This window comes from Cephus cinctus, unplaced genomic scaffold, assembly GCF_000341935.2.
Source record: "Cephus cinctus unplaced genomic scaffold, Ccin1 Ccin1_scaffold0171, whole genome shotgun sequence".
NCBI lineage: Eukaryota > Metazoa > Arthropoda > Insecta > Hymenoptera > Cephidae > Cephus > Cephus cinctus.
Window position 1 is genome coordinate 200694 of NW_014332895.1, and position 6945 is coordinate 207638.

General features: G+C 41.6%; 1 protein-coding gene and 1 long non-coding RNA gene across 9 annotated transcripts in view; one reads left to right on the plus strand and one right to left on the minus strand.

Moving 5' to 3' along the window:
* Positions 1–6945, plus strand: part of LOC107264454 (heterogeneous nuclear ribonucleoprotein K) — a 64170-nt gene that overhangs the window by 6174 nt on the left and 51051 nt on the right. The window lies entirely within an intron of this gene.
* LOC112493886 overlaps positions 1–6945 on the minus strand; it is a 12956-nt gene that overhangs the window by 4348 nt on the left and 1663 nt on the right. The gene's annotated exons all lie outside the window — the stretch shown is intronic.

Here is a 6945-nt window from a genome sequence, read left to right on the forward strand (position 1 = left end):
GGGGGGGGGGTATGCGAGTTCCTTATTGGATGTATCGTTCTGGAATCTTTACTTCCGGTATAGGTTAGGAACGCCATTTGGTATACTGGTCAAGAATCTTCTTCCTCGTTCGCCCACCTGAATTCTTTAACGATCGCTCGAGTTGTATTACGGTCACGAGAGCGCTGTCTAAACCTTTATGGGGTTTTTCTTTTTTTTTCGTTCGGGTATCCTAGTTATTTATCGCGTCAACGATTTCCTTTATATGGAAAACGAATATTCGAAAATCCCGCGCATTTTTACACGCGTGTTACTATTGTTTGTTATCGTTTTTTAACATTTCTAATAAATGATTAGATCTTCTGGAACTCTTTTTTTTTCGAATTCTTAATAGTCTTTTCCAAGGAGTCGAGAAATTTGAAACTTGGTCGGAATACCTATACAGGATCTTTCAAAATGTTTCGACCATCATTACAACGATGGGTAACTCAATGTCGGTCGTTCGGGAATCTTCGAAGTCGCTGCTTTGCCTTGGTTGAACATTTTGATGAAAAGTCGCCCGGGTCGGGTCGATCGAGGTCCGACAAACAGCTCATGATAACCATGAGTTATCGGGCAGTAAGTTAACCCCTTATTCCCCCCGATCGTCTCCGCCCATTATACACGTTTCACGTATTCTATTATAGGCTCACGAGACTGTACCTAATGCTTCCTATGAATTGTTGCCATATCGTATTGACAGATCTTCCCTATCCTGATAATGACTGTACCTGTCAGTATATCTGTCTGTGTGTATGTATGTGACATGGGGACAGTACTCATTACATTGCTCATAAGTATCCCTTAATGTATTTATTCCTGGAATACTTCCTATTCAATTACCTAATGCACCCTCCATGTGCGTGGACCCCGAAAAAAAATATATAAAGGTAAATTCACACGTAGACAGGTTTGTCGAACGTCATAAGTAACTTTATTACAGCATCGGCATTTTGAGTTGTCAATTTTTAAAGGTGAGTTTCGCCTTTGACCCCACGTTTTCGTATGGTCCACCTGCTCGTACCACAGTCAACTTTGTGTATTCAGATATTTTCACGGATCTTGTCCAATCAGCGTTCAACAAATTTGGGTCATTCGTTTCGCCGTTACTTTCAGGACTGGTGAGCATCGTCACGCCTTATTTATCGTAAAATCCATAGCGACACTGTCTACCAATGACGGACCTTGGTGACGGCTAATTTAGAGGCAACTTCATTTCACAGTAACTCGTGTTCTTGGTTTCACGAGAAATCGACGGTAGCGCCATCTGCCGGATAATTCATTTAACTGTCTTTACTTGTTTTTAGGTTCGTCTGCCTCTCTTGTCTTGCCTATCTGTCAGCTTGATTTTTTAAGCCTTGTCGATGCGTATCAACGTTTTGTATGTTTTTGTTAGGGGCGGCCGTAGCCCAGTGGATAGGGTAGCGGATTCACGACCGAAAGGTTGGAGGTTCGCGCCCAGCTTCCAGCGGCATTCGCCAATGGGTTTTCATATGAAAACTTAAGTGAGTATTTATACGGATTTCGCCCAACACTGTTCGGATTCGGTGTATAAACTTTTGTAGGTCCCCTCACGCTGAGTTGAATAAGGCCCGTCTGGCAAGGTACATCGCCATCTAGTGTCGAACTTCCAACCTTGATTATTAGGACCAGTTACTGGCACATGTCCCCCATTGGGGATACAGCCATAAGGAAAGGAAGGAAGGAAGGATGTTTTTGTTAAAAAACTTTCATATTTTTGTTAAAAAACTTTCATATTTTTGTCCTTTTTAAATTATTGTTTGCTGTTTCTCTTTTTTAAAGCTGTACTCTATTTATTAATTTTTTATTCGGCGTTTAAAGATTTTTTTCGATTTCGAGTATTCGAGTGCAGTTCGCCGCGATTCTGTATAATGCCATGGATGGCGCTGATTCCCGACGGTCGTATATCGAAGCTGATTTATATTTTGTTCCGGTTATGTTTTGTTGTAACGGGTTTATGATTAACATCCACTTCGATCACAATATCTGCTTGCGAGGGTTCCTTTTATTTCTTGTTTCTTGCTTCCCGTCCAATTTGTCGTCGCGTATGGAATTAGTTTAAAAATGACCATTACAATTTTCGCGGAATAACGCCGCCAGTCTCACGGATGTACGTACATAGAAAGGTCGCTGACATTTAATTTTCCTTGGCCTCTCATTAAACTTCAGATTCGCTGTTAAACTTCACCATTTTGCGGGAAAATTATTTTTAACCATGTTTGTATAACCGTCGGTACCATTTGCAGGTAGTCATAGGTCGTTTTCGAGGAGAAAGCCAAGAGGTTATGGCAGTCTGTATAGTTACGCACAGCAAATTATTCATACGCAGCTCTCAGGCGTGTATAATATGATATACGGAGAATATTTTAGAAAGACAGAAACAGTCACGCAGAACACAAATACGGCATAAATGTTATCTCGATACGTCATGATTTACTCAGCGAAGAATTCTGCCTACTTACGTACATATCTATAGATGGTTATCTGCTTACATATCCCATTTAATCCTACGGAGTCTCAACGTATCTATAAATACGTAACAAACCAATGAATTCCATCGTGGCATTAATCTTGCGATACATCAGACAGTCACGAAGGTTACCGATCCTGTCCGTAAATACACACCGAGTCTTACAACACAATCATTACGAATCCTGGTCCACATTGAAATGCCAGTGTTAATTACTGACATAACATAAACGAACCTCTGACCTAATCTGTATTCTTAGATAAATACCTAATTATCTATACGCGAGCGTCACGTTTTTTTTTTTAAGTATCCACGATTCGCCGAACTTTTACTTCTTTGAGAATAGTTGTACTCTTTTTCTTTGCTTCTTCGAGAAGTTACGTATACACGGAATACCTGCCATTTTGTAAAATCGCGAATGTTTACGTCATGTGTGACCCGAAAACGATTGAATTCTTGTACGTAAATATATTAGGCGTATACGGGTTTTCATGGGTTGAGAGGCTTTGGTATTATAATAAATTGCCTATCTAGCTTACAATCTAGTTCGTATTCCTTAACTCGGATCTGACGCGTTGTTTTGTCTTCTCATTGTTGGCTCAGTGGAGTCAGTTTCGTTTTTACATGGGAAAAAGAGAACAGTAATGGTTACTAGTCTGGTTAACAGTGAGTGCCAACAGTAAAGTCCCACTTTTTAACATTTAGAATGTCGCAAAAGCCCTTTTTGGGGCTCTGGATAATTTCGAAATTGTGAATCACTCGTGTATCATCATCGTGAATAAATGTTTGATTAAAAAAAATTCCACTATTTTTATAAAAACTTAGCAGCAGTCTAAAGGTTAACAAAGTATTCGTTACTAACCAAACCAATAAGAATGAGTTCTTGAATAGTAATGGTTACTGGCTTCTAAATAATCTGTGCTGCTTCGCGCTGTTCGTCGCCTATTTTCGATGCTACCTGGGACTCGCTGCGAGCCAGACTGGTAACCATTGCCGTTCTTTTTTTTTTTCGTTTACCCATCAATGCGGCAACGAGTGCGCCAGCAGGCTCCTACAGTCATCCTTTCATCGCCCTTGGATTAATTTCGAACGTTCGGCAGTCTCGTTATCTTTTGTTTAATTTTCTCAAAGGTATAAGCCATACGGTGTGGTTTATCAGTTTGTAGCCATAGGGTCTTGGCGTCTTCGTGTCTCGTTTGAGAAAGATTGTTTATTTATTTACGTCGCAACGAGTGGCAGTCTATGGTTCTACGTTACAAAGGCCTAGAGACGGGGAGAGAGCCTCAGTTAAATTAAACGTGCGTTTCAGGAGAGGGTGGAAAGGACGATGTCACGAAATTATCCTGCGCGTACGTACACTCCCTTTAAAATTATTTCTACTTAATTACACGTCTTAAGCTCCTATAATTTTCTGCTTTTACTTTCTTTCTTCTCTTTCCTTTTTTTTCTCCTACTAACAATTGTCAATCATTTGGTAATCCAATGGCGATTGATACGCTTTAGGTATACCTGCGCGACGGGGGAGGGGAAGGGGGGGGGGGCGATTTGGCCTATGATGACGGTTATCAGCGTTACGTAAGGAAGAATGGGAATTATCGCGAATCGACTGTAGTTGACGAGTTATTAGTTTAATGCGATAATAAGGGTTTTCGTACTATATATCTTTATAGAGATAGATGCAACCATCTGTCCACGTGCCTTACGTAGCGGCACGGGTAAGGTTAGGGTTCCCAGTGCAGTTCGTTCGACGTGAATTATTTAAGATGGCGTGCTCGCACGTAACCTATCGGCAGGGGATGATTCTCAATGCTACCGCGACAAGAGCGCTTTGTGCATCCGCCTTAATGTCTGCCGTACTGTCTGCCATTCCTTATACCTTACCACGTTTTCTCGCCTCACCTCGTCCTCGGTCTAACTTGCTCGCCTGGCAGAGGCCGCTGGGCTATTGCTGGATCGCGCCCGTTCGCTTCCTCAATATTACATCAAACGCCCCGTGACGCCACGCGAGGACTCATGGAAACGGGTTTTACCACGACAGTGCACTCGGGGCGTCATTTGCCGATGATTACGTCTCATTATTTTACTTTTTTTCTCTTTTCTTTTTCTTCTGTTTGCGACACCCGGTATCGCTTCCAATTCTTTTTTTTTCTATCTTATCAAACGTAGTCGCGTGTCTTACGTGTCACACGGTATACGAGTTTTCTTGCGATTTTATTTACAAAAATAATTTGAAAATCATTATGTATTTGGTACAAAATTAAATATACAACATTATTTATTGTGAAATAATTATAAAAAATTCGTAATTATCTTCTTAATTTGAAAGGTCCTTTAATTCTATAAATTCACCCTTAGCCACCTATCCTCCACCCCCCGCCCTCCCCCTCCTCCACAGGTAATTGAACACTCTGCGTAAATTTCCTCATTAAACTCAATGGAATACGTATCCGACTCATTCGCACTCAATTCACATCGACTTCTTGTCATTAAGGTATATGTAATATGTATAGGTATTAGGTATACCTATACGTCGATTTTTTTCCTTTCTAATTCCTTGTAGGATTTTCGAGTATCCCGTCTATTCGTTGAAATGGAATTTTAGTCGACTCCGCGACACGCAATATTATTTTTCTGTCGAATACCACTTTCGATTTTTTTTTTTGAGACTGGTTGACGCGCGTATTACAGATCGGGCAGAAACACGTAAATTGAAGAATAGCGGGTCGGGCGGGTTACGTGAAGTCAAAATGGTGCTTTAATTTCACTGGTTGCCATTCGCTCTTTTTGTTTTCTCCACGTACTTCCGTTATTTTTTCCTTGCTGGCTCGTATTTCATCCTCGCACTCTGCGCGTTCTTACGCCTGACGCTTGTGTTCCGCCCGTGCGAGCTTTCCGAAGTCTTGCATACAAGCGCTTCAACTTATTACATACGGTGCTCGTGAATGCACTAGAAGGTGTATAAAAAGAGTCAACATACCTATGTAAGGTAAAGGTTGAATTTAACCTAACCTAACCTAACCTTTCCTATACTGGCCGTGAGTGCGAGAAAGACTGACTTACGGGTGCTCGTATATGCGGAAGAAGGAAAGAAATACTTTAATGTGCTTCTTAATTATTAACAGCAGGATTGCTATAATATAATAGAAACAGAGAGCCAGTGTGATATTATATTATTTCCTCCTATCGGGTATGTCTGTCCTTATCTCGCTCGCACAAACGCCAAGAAGTCCGTCTCACTTGCACTCGCAGTCAGTATACGAAAAGACAAAAATTTAATTATTTTTTTTTTCTTTTTTTTTTCCCTCTCGCGCTTCATTCTCATAAGTTAATATATTTCAATGCTACTCCAATTGTCTCCAATCGCTTACTTCTGGGGTTCGCTCGTAATACTTGCCAATGACACGAGACGAAGGTACGCTATGCTTTTGGCAGTAAAATATCGGTAAACAGTAATGGTGCCCAAAAACGCTTTCATGACGGCTAGGAAATCTGCACTTGAACTGTATAAAGACCTGTACGTGACACTCGCGCGCAGATCGCCGTTACACCATCGTATTCAGTGGATTGTTGTTCACTTAGGTTCTTTGTTTTTGGTTTTTTCTTTCTTTCTTTCTTCGTGAAGGCACCTGAGTGGTTGCCGAATGAATTGTCGCGCTCGGAGTTGTTAGGTGAAGGGTGGTGGGGGGACCGGCACGTGGCCATACACAATCCGCGTGTCCACGGATAATCTGCTCGTCCTTTTACCTTTTACTTTATTTTCTTTCACTTTCTCTGCCTCTCTCTCTCTTTCTCTCTCTCTCTCATACACACACGCACGCACGCACGCACGCACACACACATACACGCACACATATAAATTAACCCATTTATCTATCTATCTTTGTCTGATACCAACCACGGTCATCCTTATGGTTTTTCGAAGTCAGTGTATGTATATACACATAGAATGGTAAAGAAAGGGAGAGAGAGAGAGAGACAGAGAACGAACCCCCTTTTCCACGTAGCAATCCATGTCACAAATTACCTGCCGGCCGGCTTGACTACGTGGCTCCTGCTATTGAATACGATCAATAGTTCGAGACCTCCTGGTGTGTATTGACGTTTGTTTCGCTGAAGCCTTTGGCTGAATAATTCGATGTCCCGAAACGAGACTGTCCAAGTGACTAGATTATGGTTCGATTTTCGACAAGAACAGTCGTCATTAATCGACGACTCGCGGACTTCGATACGAAACTTCGTTTCACTCCTGCGTGGGGTTATGTAAAACTCAGGTGGAGTTAGGTTGGGTAAGATTAGGTTGTTTTTATTTTTGATTCCTTTCAAAATATCTCATTCTTAATCGCAAGCCCATTGCTACATCGTAACGTAGAGGGGAGGGGGGAGGGTCGGTACGTACTACATATTCCTCGTGCGAGTATCGTGACACGTTCTGGTGG